The following is a 16308-nucleotide window of genomic DNA, read 5'->3' on the forward strand; positions in this document are numbered from 1 at the left end:
TTCTCCCTGGCGCGAGAGAGGGTTCTCCCTGGCGCGAGAGAGGGTTCTCCCTGGCGCGAGAGAGGGTTCTCCCTGGCGCGAGAGAGGGTTCTCCCTGGCGCGAGAGAGGGTTCTCCCTGGCGCGAGAGAGGGTTCTCCCTGGCTATTGAGCTTGTTGTCCCTTTGCCACAACCCTCCACGTTGGTAGTTGCCAGCATTTTGTTGCTCATGAGCTTCATCCGCGGAGGGACAGGCAGTTGTGGAGGGCCCACACATGCCATTATGCCTTTTCAGGGGTACACTTGAATGGAGGACCAAGAATCGTCAGCCTTTTAGCCATGATGCCGAATGCATTCTCTGACTCTCCGACAACGAGAGTGATGGTACTTCCAGGTACGCCCAGGTTTATTGAGATGGACACCTGTTGTCACACCCTGGCCTTAGTTATCTTTGTTTTCATTAATATTTTAGTTAGGTCAGGGTGTGACATGGTGAAGTATGTGTTTTGGTTTGTCTAGGGGTTTGTAGGTTTATGGGGTAATGTCTTGTCTAGGTGTTTGTATGTTGATGGCTGCCTAGATTGGTTCTCAATTGGAGACAGCTGTGGTTTATTGTCTCTAATTGGGAGCCATATTTAAGGCAGCCATGGGCATCATGTGTTTGTGGGTAATTGTCTATGTTGAACGTTTGTTGCTTGTCTGTGCACTTACGTTATGTAGCTTCACGGTCGTTGTTGTTTTGTTAGTTCTGGATAGTGTTCGGTTTCGTGTTTTTTCCTCGTCCAAAATAAAGAGATGTATTTGCACACGCTGCGCCTTGGTCCAATATCTCACAAGAAGACGATCGTGACAGAATTACCCACCATCAAAGGACCAAGCGGCGTGTCCAGGAGCCAAGGGTCTGGACATGGGAGGAGATTTTGGAAGGTAAAGGGTCTTGGACTTGGGAGGAAATCCTGGATGGGATGGATCGACGGCCATGGTGTGAAACAGTGGAGAGGCGACTGAGAGAGGAGCAACGGCGTCGCAGGGCCATCGTCGGAAGGACGAGAGGCAACCCCAAAAAGTTTTGGGGGGGGCACATGGCTTTAGGCGGCTGGGCAGCAGGAGGCTGCCACAGGGAGACCGTGAGAGAAGGCTACCGGTTTACGGGAGCCATTGGCGAGTAGAGGGAGGGAAGCAGTTGAGGCACGGCGTAAGAGACTGAGGTGTGTTACCAGTCCCGGTCCGGCCCGTTCCTGATCCCCGTTAAGGCCAGTGGTGTGTGTTCCCAGTGACGGACCCGGCCTGTTCCTACTCCACGCATCAAGCCCACGGTGTGCGTCGCCAGTCCAGCCCGGCCGGTTCCTGCTCCACGTACGAAGCCTACGGTGAACGTCGCCAGCCCAGCCCGGCCTGTTCTGCTCAACGCACAAAGCCTACGGTGTGCGTCGCCAGCCCAGCCCGGCCTGTTCCTGCTCCACGTACCAGACCCACGGTGTAACGCCGCCAGCCCGACCCGGCCTGTTCCTGCCACTCGCACCAAACCTACGGTGCGCGTCGCCAGCCCGGTCCGGCCTGTTCCTGCCACCCGCACCAAGTCTACGGTGCGCGTCGCCAGCCCGACCCGGCCTGTTCCTGCCACTCGCACCAAACCTACGGTGCGCGTCGCCAGCCCGACCCGGCCTGGTCCTGCCACTCGCACCAAACCTACGGTGCGCGTCGCCAGCCCGGTCCGGCCTGTTCCTGCTCCCCGCACTAGCCCTGAGATGCGTGTCCTCAGCCCGGGACCACCAGTTCCGGCACCACGCACTAGGCCTTATGTGCGTCCCCAGGGTCCAGCATGCCCTGTTCCTTCTCCCGCACTAGACCTGAGATGCGTGTCCTCAGCCCGGTACCTCCAGTTCCGGCACCACGCACTAGGGCCGTATGTGCGCTCTCGGCCGGCCAGAGTCTGCCGCCTGCCTAACGGGCGCCTGGACTGCCCGTCTGCCCAACGCCGTCTGAACTGTCCGTCTGCCAAGCGCTGCATGAACTGCCCGTCTGTACTGAGCCTGCTAAGCCGCCCGTCTGCCATGAGCCTTCAGAGCCGTCCGCCAGACAGGAGCCGCTAGAGCCTTCCGCCAGACAGGAGCCGCTAGAGCTCTTCCGCCAGACAGGATCAGCCAGAGCCTTCCGCCAGACAGGATCAGCCAGAGCCTTCCGCCAGACAGGGATCAGCCAGAGCCTTCCGCCAGCCATGAGCAGCCAGATCCGTCAGCCAGCCATGAGCAGCCAGATCCGTCAGCCAGCCATGAGCCGTCCAGCCAGGATCCGCCAGAGCCGTCCAGCCAGGATCCGCCAGAGCCGTCCAGCCAGGATCCGCCAGAGCCGTCCAGCCAGGATCCGCCAGAACCGTCCAGCCGGGATCCGCCAGAGCCGTCCAGCCAGGATCCGCCAGAGCCAGCCAGCCAGGATCCGCCATTCAGTCCGGTGCTGCCCCTTAGTCCGGTGCTGCCCCTTAGCCCGGTGCTGCCCCTTATCCCGGTGCTGCCCCATATCCCGGTGCTGCTCCTTATCCTGGTGCTGCCCCTTATCCTGGTGCTGCCCCTTAGTCCGGTGCTGCCCCTTAGTCCGGTGCTGCCCCTTAGCCCGGTGCTGCCCCTTATCCTGGTGCTGCTCCTTATCCTGGTGCTGCCCCTTAATCCAGTGGGGTTAAGTTGGAGGGTGGTCATTTGGAGGAGGCTACGAAAGCGGGTAGTGACTATGGTGGGGTGGGGACCACGACCAGTGCCAGAGCCGCCACCGTGGACAGACGCCCACCCAGACCCTCCCTAGACTTTATGCTGGTGCGCCCTGAGTTCGCACCTTAGAGAGGGTTATGTCACACCCTGGCCTTAGTTATCTTTGTTTTCATTAATATTTTAGTTAGGTCAGGGTGTGACATGGTGAAGTATGTGTTTTGGTTTGTCTAGGGGTTTGTAGGTTTATGGGGTAATGTCTTGTCTAGGTGTTTGTATGTTGATGGCTGCCTAGATTGGTTCTCAATTGGAGACAGCTGTGGTTTATTGTCTCTAATTGGGAGCCATATTTAAGGCAGCCATGGCATCATGTGTTTGTGGGTAATTGTCTATGTTGAACGTTTGTTGCTTGTCTGTGCACTTACGTTATGTAGCTTCACGGTCGTTTGTTGTTTTGTTAGTTCTGGATAGTGTTCGGTTTCGTGTTTTTTCCCTCGTCCAAAATAAAGAGATGTATTTTGCACACGCTGCGCCTTGGTCCAATATCTCACAAGAAGACGATCGTGACACCTGTGGATGAGATGTAACAAGAGAATGTCAGATATATATAGATATATACAGTATAGATATATACATATACATACATACATACATATTGAACAAAAACATAAATGCAACATGTAAAGTGTTGATCCCATGGTCCATGAGCTGAAATAAAAGATCCCAGAAATGTTCCATATGCACAAAATATGTTCATTTTGTGCACAAAGTTGTTTACATCCCTGTTAGTGAGCCTTTCTCCTTTGCCAAGATAATCCATCCATCTGACAGGTGTGGCATATCAAGAAGCTGATTAAACAGCATGATCATTACACAGGTGCACCTTGTGCTGGGGACAATAAAAGGCAACTAAAATGTGCATTCTTTTTCACACAACACAATGCCACGGACGTCTCAAGTTTTGAGGGAGCGTGCAATTGTCATGCTGACTGCAGGAATGTCCACCAGAGCTGTTGCCAGAGAATGTAATGTTCATTTCTCTACCATAAGCCGCCTCCAACGTCGTTTTACAGAATTTGGCAGTACATCCAAACGTCCTCACAACCACAGACCACGTGTTTGGCTTCATGTGGGCGAGAGGTTTGCTGATGTCAATGTTGTGAAGAGAGTTCCCCATGGTGGCGGTTGAGTTATGGTATGAGCTGGCATAAGCTACGGACAACGAACACAAATGCATTTTATCGATGACAATTTGAATGCACAGCGATACCGTGACGATATCCTGAGGCCCATTGTTGTGCCGTTCATCCGCCGCCATCACCTCATGTTTCAGCATGATAATGCACGGCCCCATGTCGCAAGGATCTGTACACAATTCCTGGAAGCTGAAAATGTCCCAGTTCTTCCATGGCCTGTATACTCACCAGACATGTCACCCACTGAGCATGTTTGGGATGCTCTGGATCAACGTGTACGACAGCGTGTTCCAGTTCCTGCCAATATCCAGCAACTTCGCACAGCCATTGAAGAGGAGTGGGACAGCATTCCACAGCCACAATCAACAGCCTGATCAACTCTATGCGAAGGAGATGCGTCGCGCTGCATGAAGCTAAGGTGGTCACACCAAATACTGACTGGTTTTCTGATCCCGCCCCTACCTTTTTTTTTAAAGGTATCTGTGACCAACAGATGCATATCTGTATTCCCAGTCATGTGAAATCCATAGAGTAGGGCCTAATGAATTTATTTCAATTGACTGATTTCCTTATATGAACTGTAACTCAGTAAAATCTTTGAAATTGTTGCATGTGGCGTTTATATTTATGTTCAGTAATATAATATATATATATATATATATATATATATATATATATATATAGTAAACAAAAAAACACCATATCATTTTCCAGGAACCATATTCCAAAAGCCTTGATAAAATTATTACCAGCAAATCACCCTCTACTGTCCTGGGGTAATATTGTTTGGCCGTAGATGGCTATTACCAGCAAATCACCCTCTACTGTCCTGGGGTAATATTGTTTGGCCGTAGATGGCTATTACCAGCAAATCACCCTCTACTGTCCTGGGGTAATATTGCAGCTTTCCTGCTTTTTTTTTTTTTTCAAGCTAATGTATTTTTAGGGAGCATGCGAGTACACCAGTTCAGTTCGCCTAGCCGACTTCAGCTAGCTGCCAACCGAACTGAAGCATGCTGACGCCTTAAGGAATCCATTTCGCAGAGGGCCTCAGAGGCCTCTGCATTTGAGTGGGGGAGGTTGTGATTCTTTGTTGCCATTGTTGTGTTCAAGGGCTTTCACACCTCAGTGCAAATTAAAGATGCAGCTGGGACGTCTGTTCTGTCCTAGAAAGCTTGGTAGCTCTGTAGCCCTAACTTATCATTCAGTCTTTATAAAGTAAAATATCTAGAGATTAGTGTAATGCCTTTTACTTGTTGGCTTTAAACATTGCTTCAGATTGAACATTACTCACCCAGTTCCAGGTTGGATGGTATTTCCAGGTCTCTGCTGTGCTTCCTTCTTCTGCTGGTTGTTGGTTTGCCAGAACGTTTGCTGAATAGTCCTTGGTGGCAAGAATCATTCCGGGTAATTTTGTCCAAGATCCAGGTTGTATTTTTGTTGTTTTTATTTGGAGTGAAGGTTATGTTGTAGAGGGTAGTATCCTTTAAAGGTCCATGTGAAAAAGTCCATGTTTATCTCACTCTGAATCTGTCTTTTTGCAGAAACGTTCAGGAGCTCATGACCTCTCCCTCTCGCTCTCCATCTCTCTCATGAGTACAGTCTGTGCTGTTTCTCAGTGCTGACACCCTGTTCTCTGAGAATGTACTACTCTCAGAATGCAGTAACAGGCGATGGGTGAATGGGGGCGAGTGACTAACGACATCTCCAATCACTCTGCTGACAGGTGAGGTAGAAGGCCCTGCCAGGTGGGGTAGAAGGCCCTGCCAGGTGGGGTAGAAGGCCCTGACAGGTGGGGTAGAAGGCCCTGCCAGGTGAGGTAGAAGGCCCTGACAGGTGGGGTAGAAGGCCCTGACAGGTGGGGTAGAAGGCCCTGCCAGGTGAGGTAGAAGGCCCTGCCAGGTGGGGTAGAAGGCCCTGCCAGGTGGGGTAGAAGGCCCTGCCAGGTGAGTGAAGGCCCTGCCAGGTGGGGTAGAAGGCCCTGCCAGGTGGGGTAGAAGGCCCTGCCAGGTGGGGTAGAAGGCCCTGCCAGGTGGGGGGCCCTGCCAGGTGGGGTAGAAGGCCCTGACAGGTGGGGTAGAAGGCCCTGACAGGTGGGGTAGAAGGCCCTGCCTGTGACACACTGACCATCTCACACAATAGAGAAGAACCCACTAGTGAGTATGGGCTTAATTAACATATCATCTCAGCAGAAAGGCAGAGCAGGGATTGGATGAGCCTCTTTGCATTTTCAAATTCTGACCAATAGAAGACAGCTACAGGTTCCTGACTGGGAGGGGCTTATGGTCACACACACACACACACACACACACACACACACACACGGAGGGGTGTGTCCCAGACCAGACCAGACCAGACTAGACCAGACCAGGTGTTCATTGATCAGTCTGACTGACAGGGCTGAGACCCCCAGAGGACTGGCAGGGCTGAGACCCCCAGAGGACTGGCAGGGCTGAGACCCCCAGAGGACTGACAGGGCTGAGACCCCAGAGGACTGACAGGGCTGAGACCCCCAGAGGACTGACAGGGCTGAGACCCCCAGAGGACTGACAGGGCTGAGACCCCCAGAGGACTGACAGGGCTGAGACCCCCAGAGGACTGGCAGGGCTGAGACCCCCAGAGGACTGACAGGGCTGAGACCCCCAGAGGACTGAGACCCCCAGAGGACTGACAGGGCTGAGACCCCCAGAGGACTGACAGGGCTGAGACCCCCAGAGGACTGACAGGGCTGAGACCCCCAGAGGACTGGCAGGGCTGAGACCCCCAGAGGACTGACAGGGCTGAGACCCCCAGAGGACTGACAGGGCTGAGACCCCCAGAGGACTGACAGGGCTGAGACCCCCAGAGGACTGTCAGGGCTGAGACCCCCAGAGGACTGACAGGGCTGAGACCCCCAGAGGACTGAGACCCCCAGAGGACTGACAGGGCTGAGACCCCCAGAGGACTGACAGGGCTGAGACCCCCAGAGGACTGAGACCCCCAGAGGGCTGAGACCCCCAGAGGACTGACAGGGCTGAGACCCCCAGAGGACTGACAGGGCTGAGACCCCCAGAGGACTGAGACCCCCAGAGGGCTGAGACCCCCAGAGGACTGACAGGCTTCATGGAACGAGGGATGAAAATAGAAAAATAAGAGTGATGACCTCTGACCTCAGCATGGCTGCATCCCAACAACACCTCCTCTTCTCCTCTCCACCCTGCTGTAACCTAGTGAACCCTGTGACCTCAGCATGGCTGCATCCCAACAACACCTCCTCTTCTCCTCTCCACCCCTGCTGTAACCTAGTGAACCCTGTGACCTCAGCATGGCTGCATCCCAACAACACCTCCTCTTCTCCCTCTCCACCCTGCTGTAACCTAGTGAAACCCTGTGACCTCAGCATGGCTGCATCCCAACAACACCTCCTCTTCTCCTCTCCACCCTGCTGTAACCTAGTGAACCCTGTGACCTCAGCATGGCTGCATCCCAACAACACCTCCTCTTCTCCTCTCCACCCTGCTGTAACCTAGTGAACCCTGTGACCTCAGCATGGCTGCATCCCAACAACACCTCCTCTTCTCCTCTCCACCCTGCTGTAACCTAGTGAACCCTGTGACCTCAGCATGGCTGCATCCCAACAACACCTCCTCTTCTCCTCTCCACCCTGCTGTAACCTAGTGAACCCTGTGACCTCAGCATGGCTGCATCCCAACAACACCTCCTCTTCTCCTCTCCACCCTGCTGTAACCTAGTGAACCCTGTGACCTCAGCATGGCTGCATCCCAACAACACCTCCTCTTCTCCTCTCCACCCTGCTGTAACCTAGTGAACCCTGTGACCTCAGCATGGCTGCATCCCAACAACACCTCCTCTTCTCCTCTCCACCCTGCTGTAACCCTAGTGAACCCTGTGACCTCAGCATGGCTGCATCCCAACAACACCTCCTCTTCTCCTCTCCACCCTGCTGTAACCTAGTGAACCCTGTGACCTCAGCATGGCTGCATCCCAACAACACCTCCTCTTCTCCTCTCCACCCTGCTGTAACCTAGTGAACCCTGTGACCTCAGCATGGCTGCATCCCAACAACACCTCCTCTTCTCCTCTCCACCCTGCTGTAACCTAGTGAACCCTGTGACCTCAGCATGGCTGCATCCCAACAACACCTCCTCTTCTCCTCTCCACCCTGCTGTAACCTAGTGAACCCTGTGACCTCAGCATGGCTGCATCCCAACAACACCTCCTCTTCTCCTCTCCACCCTGCTGTAACCTAGTGAACCCTGTGACCTCAGCATGGCTGCATCCAAACAACACCTCCTCTTCTCCTCTCCACCCTGCTGTAACCTAGTGAACCCTGTGACCTCAGCATGGCTGCATCCCAACAACACCTCCTCTTCTCCTCTCCACCCTGCTGTAACCTAGTGAACCCTGTGACCTCAGCATGGCTGCATCCCAACAACACCTCCTCTTCTCCTCTCCACCCTGCTGTAACCTAGTGAACCCTGTGACCTCAGCATGGCTGCATCCCAACAACACCTCCTCTTCTCCTCTCCACCCTGCTGTAACCTAGTGAACCCTGTGACCTCAGCATGGCTGCATCCCAACAACACCTCCTCTTCTCCTCTCCACCCTGCTGTAACCTAGTGAACCCTGTGACCTCAGCATGGCTGCATCCCAACAACACCTCCTCTTCTCCTCTCCACCCTGCTGTAACCTAGTGAACCCTGTGACCTCAGCATGGCTGCATCCCAACAACACCTCCTCTTCTCCTCTCCATTCTTCATTCTGCCGCTCTTACGTCCTGGTTTCTATAGATATCTGATCTGTGATAACTATCATACGTCCTGGTTTCTATAGATATCGGATCTGTGATAACTATCATACGTCCTGGTTTCTATAGATATCGGATCTGTGATAACTATCATACGTCCTGGTTTCTATAGATGTCTGATCTGTGATAACTATCTTAAGTCCTGGTTTCTATAGATATCGGATCTGTGATAACTATCATACGTCCTGGTTTCTACAGATGTCTGATCTGTGATAACTATCATATGTCCTGGTTTCTATAGATATCTGATCTGTGATAACTATCATACGTCCTGGTTTCTATAGATATCGGATCTGTGATAACTATCATATGTCCTGGTTTCTATAGATATCGGATCTGTGATAACTATCATACGTCCTGGTTTCTATAGATATCGGATCTGTGATAACTATCATACGTCCTGGTTTCTACAGATGTCTGATCTGTGATAACTATCAAACGTCCTGGTTTCTATAGATATCGGATCTGTGATAACTATCATACGTCCTGGTTTCTATAGATATCTGATCTGTGATAACTATCTTAAGTCCTGGTTTCTATAGATATCAGATCTGTGATAACTATCATACGTCCTGGTTTCTACAGATGTCTGATCTGTGATAACTATCAAACGTCCTGGTTTCTATAGATATCGGATCTGTGATAACATTTTACATTTACATTTTAGTCATTTAGCAGACGCTCTTATCCAGAGCGACTTACAGGAGCAATTAGGGTTAAGTGCCTTGCTCAAGGGCACATTTACGTCATTTAGCAGACGCTCTTATCCAGAGCGACTACAAATTGGTACATTCACCCTATAGCCAGTGGGATAACCACTTTACAATTATACTATTTTTTTAATTTTTTTTTATTTTTTTTGGGGGGGGGTAGAAGGATTACTTTATCCTATCCCAGGTGTTCCTTAAAGAGGTGGGGTTTCAAATGTCTCCGGAAGGTGGTGAGTGACTCCGCTGTCCTGGCGTCGTGAGGGAGCTTGTTCCACCATTGGGGTGCCAGAGCAGCGAACAGCTTTGACTGGGCTGAGCGGGAACTATGCTTCCGCAGGGGAAGGGAGCCAGCAGGCCAGAGGTGGATGAACGCAATGCCCTCGTCTGGGTGTAGGGACTGATCAGAGCCTGAAGGTACGGAGGTGCCGTTCCCCTCACTGCTCCATAGGCAAGCACCATGGTCTTGTAACGGATGCGAGCTTCAACTGGAAGCCAGTGGAGTGTGCGGAGGAGGGGGTGACGTGAGAGAACTTGGGAAGGTTGAACACCAGACGGGCTGCGGCATTCTGGATGAGTTGTAGGGGTTTAATGGCACAGGCAGGGAGCCCAGCCAACAGCGAGTTGCAGTAATCCAGACGGGAGATGACAAGTGCCTGGATTAGGACCTGTGCCGCTTCCTGTGTAAGGCAGGGTCGTACTCTCCGAATGTTGTAGAGCATGAACCTGCAGGATCGGGTCACCGCCTTGATGTTAGCGGAGAACGACAGGGTGTTGTCCAGGGTCACGCCAAGGCTCTTCGCACTCTGGGAGGAGGACACAACGGAGTTGTCAACCGTGATGGCGAGATCATGGAACGGGCAGTCCTTCCCCGGGAGGAAGAGCAGCTCCGTCTTGCCAGGGTTCAGCTTGAGGTGGTGATCCGTCATCCATACTATCATACGTCCTGGTTTCTATAGATATCTGATCTGTGATAACTATCTTAAGTCCTGGTTTCTATAGATATCGGATCTGTGATAACTATCATACGTCCTGGTTTCTATAGATATCTGATCTGTGATAACTATCTTACGTCCTGGTTTCTATAGATATCGGATCTGTGATAACTATCTTACGTCCTGGTTTCTATAGATATCGGATCAGTGATAACTGTCTTACGTCCTGGTTTCTATAGATATCGGATCTGTGATAACTATCATACGTCCTGGTTTCTATAGATATCTGATCTGGGATAACTACACAGATATTGAACCAGGATCAATATGTGCAACTCCAGACTGTGTTAGCCCACTGAGCTAAAGCCTAGGGGAGCTAAAGCCTAGGTGGGTGCTAACACAAGTCTTGAGTTTAGCGGCACTGTTCAGCCCCAGACACACAGCTGTTAGTAAACGAAAGAGGGATGAAGAATGGATGGATGAATAGAGGTTGGCAGGTTCGGGACAGGGGAGAGGGAGGGGATGACGGTGGGATCAGGGGTCATGGATGATGGAGTACCAGTACTGATGTTGACCTTACTAATCTAAGTGGATGAGTCTGATTGTAAGTGGATGAGTCTGATTGTAAGTGGATGAGTCTGGTTGTAAGTGGATGAGTCTGGTTGTAAGTGGATGAGTCTGGTTGTAAGTGGATGAGTCTGATTGTAAGTGGATGAGTCTGGTTGTAAGTGGATGAGTCTGGTTGTAAGTGGATGAGTCTGGTTGTAAGTGGATGAGTCTGATTGTAAGTGGATGAGTCTGATTGTAAGTGGTTGAATCAAATCAAATCAAATGTTATTGGCCACATGCGCCGAATACAACAGGTGCAGACATTACAGTGAAATGCTTACTTACAGCCCTTAACCAACAGTGCATTTATTTTTAATAAAAAAGTAAAATAAAACAACAACAAAAAAGTGTTGAGAAAAAAAGAGCAGAAGTAAAATAAAATAACAGTAGGGAGGCTATATATACAGGGAAGTACCAGTGCAGAGTCAATGTGCGGGGGCACCGGCTAGTTGAGGTAGTTTAAGTAATATGTACATGTGGGTAGAGTTAAAGTGACTATGCATAGATAATAAACAGAGTAGCAGCAGCGTCAAAGAGTGGGTGGGGGGGCAGTGCAAATAGTCCGGATAGCCATGATTAGCTGTTCAGGAGTCTTATGGCTTGGGGGTAGAAGCTGTTAAGAAGCCTTTTGGACCTAGACTTGGCACTTCGGTACCGCTTGCCGTGCTGTAGCAGAGAGAACAGTCTATGACTAGGGTGGCTGGAGTCTTTGACAATTTTGAGGGCCTTCCTCTGACACCGCCTGGTATAGAGGTCCTGGATGGCAGGAAGCTTGGCCCCAGTGATGTACTGGGCTGTACGCACTACCCTCTATAGTGCCTTGCGGTCGGAGGCCAAGCAGTTGCCATACCAGGCGGTGATGCAACCAGTCAGGATGCTCTCGATGGTGCAGCTGTAGAATTTTTTTGAGGATCTGAGGACCCATGCCAAATCTTTTCAGTCTCCTGAGGGGGAATAGGCTTTGTCGTGCCCTCTTCACGACTGTCTCGGTGTGTTTGGACCATGATAGTTCGTTGGTGATGTGGACACCAAGGAACTTGAAGCTCTCAACCTGTTCCACTACAGCCCCGTCGATGAGAATGGGGGCGTGCTCAGTCCTCTTTTTTTTCCTGTAGTCCACAATCATCTCCTTTGTCTTGGTCACGTTGAGGGAGAGGTTGTTATCCTGGCACCACACGGCCAGGTCTCTGACCTCCTCCCTATACGCTGTCTCATCGTTGTCGGTGATCAGGCCTACCACTGTTGTGTCATCTGCAAACTTAATGATGGTGTTGGAGTCGTGCCTGGCCATGCAGTCATGGGTGAACAGGGAGTACAGGAGGGGACTGAGCACGCACCCCTGAGGGGCCCCCGTGTTGAGGATCAGCGTGGCAGATGTGTTGTTACCTACCCTTACCACCTGGGGGCGGCCCGTCAGGAAGTCCAGGATCCAGTTGCAGAGGGAGGTGTTTAGTCCCAGGATCCTTAGCTTAGTGATGAGCTTTGAGGGCACTATGGTGTTGAACGCTGAGCTGTAGTTAATGAATAGCATTCTCATGTAGGTGTTCCTCTTGTCCAGGTGGGAAAGGGAAGTGTGGAGTGCAATAGAGATTGTATCATCTGTGGATCTGTTGGGGCGGTATGCAAATTGCAGTGGGTCTAGGGTTTCTGGGATAATGGTGTTAATGTGAGCCATGACCAGCCTTTCAAAGCACTTCATGGCTACAGACGTCAGTGCTACGGGTCGGTAGTCATTTAGGCAGGTTATCTTAGTGTCCTTGGGCACGGGGACTATGGTGGTCTGCTTGAAACATGTTGGTATTACAGACTCAGTCAGGGACATGTTGAAAATGTCAGTGAAGACACTTGCCAGTTGGTCAGCACATGCTCGGAGTACACGTCCTGGTAATCCGTCTGGCCCTGCGGCCTTGTGAATGTTGACCTGCTTAAAAGTCTTACTCACATTGAGTCTGCTTGTATGTGGATGAGTCTGGTTGTATGTGGATGAGTCTGGTTGTATGTGGATGAGTCTGGTTGTAAGTGGATGAGTCTGGTTGTAAGTGGATGAGTCTGGTTGTAAGTGGATGAGTCTGGTTGTAAGTGGATGAGTCTGGTTGTATGTGGATGAGTCTGGTTGTAAGTGGATGAGTCTGGTTGTAAGTGGATGAGTCTGGTTGTAAGTGGTTGAGTCTGGTTGTAAGTGGATGAGTCTGGTTGTAAGTGGATGAGTCTGGTTGTAAGTGGATGAGTCTGGTTGTAAGTGGTTGATTCTGGTTGTAAGTGGATGAGTCTGGTTGTATGTGGATGAGTCTGGTTGTAAGTGGATGAGTCTGGTTGTAAGTGGTTGAGTCTGGTTGTAAGTGGATGAGTCTGGTTGTATGTGGATGAGTCTGGTTGTAAGTGGATGAGTCTGATTGTAAGTGGATGAGTCTGGTTGTAAGTGGATGAGTCTGGTTGTAAGTGGATGAGTCTGATTGTAAGTGGATGAGTCTGGTTGTAAGTGGATGAGTCTGATTGTAAGTGGATGAGTCTGGTTGTATGTGGATGAGTCTGGTTGTAAGTGGATGAGTCTGATTGTAAGTGGATGAGTCCTAAACCCTGGTTGAAGTTTCTACTACTTCTCTAACTGCCTTGATGTACATCACTGAGGAAATACAAATCCTACACCCTTTTTACTGAGTCTACACTAGCTACAATCAAAAGGTCTATCTGATTCCAACATAAGCAAAATAAAGTGGATCTAAGGCTAGATTAGCCTGGATCTGTTTGTGCTGTCTTGCCATCTCCTCACGCCAGACAACGACCTAGACAGGACAAGACAGCTCAAACATGCAGCCTTGCTATGGCAACAGCACAAAGTGCCATTCCTGGAAATTCCTGTAATACAAATCATTTTGCCACTGTCTGGCGTTGTGTTAAAGGCCCAGTGCAGTCAAAGTGCAGTTTTTCCTGTGTTTTATATCATATTGTACAACAGCTGATGAAACTAACACTGATCAATGTTACTTCCTGATAGCACCCTTAATGAGGCAGTTGAAATGAGAAATGTACAGATTTCCCATCTTTACATGTAGTGTATCTCCTTTAAACTGCCTCATCAAGGACGTGGCCATTGCAGTCAAATCAAAAGGATGTTTAATTTTTGTATCTATCAAGAAGAGTTTTGCAGAGACTCTGAAGACAAAGGTGACAGAACAAAAGGAAAAATGCCATTTAGCAGACAGACATTTTCATATGGGTGGCCTCAGCAGCAACAGTCTTGAAGTTGCAAGTGCCATAAACTACCAACTGAACCACACAGGACTACCAAGAAACCTTGTGAGGATCCTGAGGAACATGAGGAAATATAATCTATTTTCAGAGAGAGAGAGAAAGAGAGTAGAGAGAGAGAGAGAGAGAGAGAGAGAGAGAGAGAGAGAGAGAGAGAGAGAGAGAGAGAGAGAGAGAGAGAGAGAGAGAGAGAGAGAGAGAGAGAGAGAGAGAGAGAGAGAGAGAGAGAGTACTTGAATCAGTTATATAACCCATTGCCCTTTATGGTTGTGAGGTCTGGGGTCCACTCACCAACCAAGAATTCACAAAATGGGACAAACACCAAATTGAGACTCTGCATGCAAATATCCTCCGTGTACAACGAAAAACACCAAATAATGCATGCAGAGCAGAATTAAGCCGATACCCGCTAATTATCAAAATCCAGAAAAGAGCTGTTAAATTCTATAACCACCTAAAAGGAAGCGATTCCCAAACCTTCCATAACAAAGCCATCACCTACAGAGAGATGAACTTGGAGAAGAGTCCCATAAGTAAGCTTGTCCTGGGGCTCTGTTCACAAACACAAACAGACCCCACAGAACCCCAGGACAACAACACAATTAGACCCAACCAAATCATGAGAAAACAAAAAGAGAATTACTTGACACATTGGAAAGAATTAATAAAAAAACAGAGCAAACTAGAATGCTATTTGGCCCTAAACAGAGAGTGCACAGTGGCAGAATACCTGACCACTGTGACTGACCCAAAATTAAGGAAAACTTTGACTATGTACAGACTCAGTGAACATAGCCTCGCTATTGAGAAAGGCCGCCGTAGGCAGACCTGGCGCTCAAGAGAAGACAGGCTATGTGCACACTGCCCACAAAATGAGGTGGAAACTGAGCTGCACTTCCTAACCTCCTGCCAAATGTATGACGATATTAGAGACACATATTTCCCTCATATTACACAGATCCACAAAGAATTTGAAAACAAACCCAATTTTGATAAAGTCCCTTATCTACTGGGTGAAAAACCACAGTGTGCCATCACAGCAGCAAGATGTGTGACCTGTTGCCACAAGAAAAGGGCAACCAGTGAAGAACAAACACCATTGTAAATACAACCCATATTTATGTTTATTTATTTTCCCATTTGTACTTTAACTATTTGCACATTGTTACAACACTGTATATAGACATAATATGACATTTGAAATGTCTTTATTCTTTTGGAACTTCTGAGTGTAATGTTTACTGTTAATATTTATTGTTTATTTCACTTTTGTTTACTATCTACTTCACTTGCTTTGGCAATGTTAACACACGTTTCCCATGCCGAGAGAGAGAGAGAGAGAGAGAGAGAGAGAGAGAGAGAGAGAGAGTGTTTGTAGCATCACTTTATTCAGGTCTTTAGAAAGTCTTCAGCTATAAGTCTTTATCTATTGTAGCTCCTTCAGGGGAATAGGAGAGATAACCCTTAAGTCTCTCTATTTCCTGTCAGGTCAACATCTCAGAGATTTGGGTGTGGGAAAAGGGATGGAGAGATTGACCAAGGCGAATAATCGGTGGTTGGAGGGGGAGACTGCGGGTTGGGGGGCTGGATAGAGCCAGTAGATAATGGGCTGACTGAGAGGTGGATAGAGCCAGTAGATAATGGGCTGACTGAGAGGGGGATAGAGCCAGTAGATAATGGGCTGACTGAGAGGGGGATAGAGTCAGTAGATAATGGGCTGACTGAGAGGGGGATAGAGTCAGTAGATAATGGGCTGACTGAGAGGGGGATAGAGCCAGTAGATAATGGGCTGACTGAGAGGTGGATAGAGCCAGTAGATAATGGGCTGACTGAGGGGGTGGATAGAGCCAGTAGATAATGGGCTGACTGAGAGGGGGATAGAGCCAGTAGATAATGGGCTGACTGAGGGGGGGATAGAGCCAGTAGATAATGGGCTGACTGAGAGGGGGATAGAGCCAGTAGATAATGGGCTGACTGAGGGGGGGATAGAGTCAGTAGATAATGGGCTGACTGAGGGGTGGATAGAGTCAGTAGATAATGGGCTGACTGAGGGGGATAGAGTCAGTAGATAATGGGCTGACTGAGAGGTGGATAGAGCCAGTAGATAATGGGCTGACTGAGAGGTGGA

This window comes from Coregonus clupeaformis, chromosome 17 (assembly GCF_020615455.1).
Source record: "Coregonus clupeaformis isolate EN_2021a chromosome 17, ASM2061545v1, whole genome shotgun sequence".
Classification (NCBI taxonomy): Eukaryota; Metazoa; Chordata; class Actinopteri; order Salmoniformes; family Salmonidae; genus Coregonus; species Coregonus clupeaformis.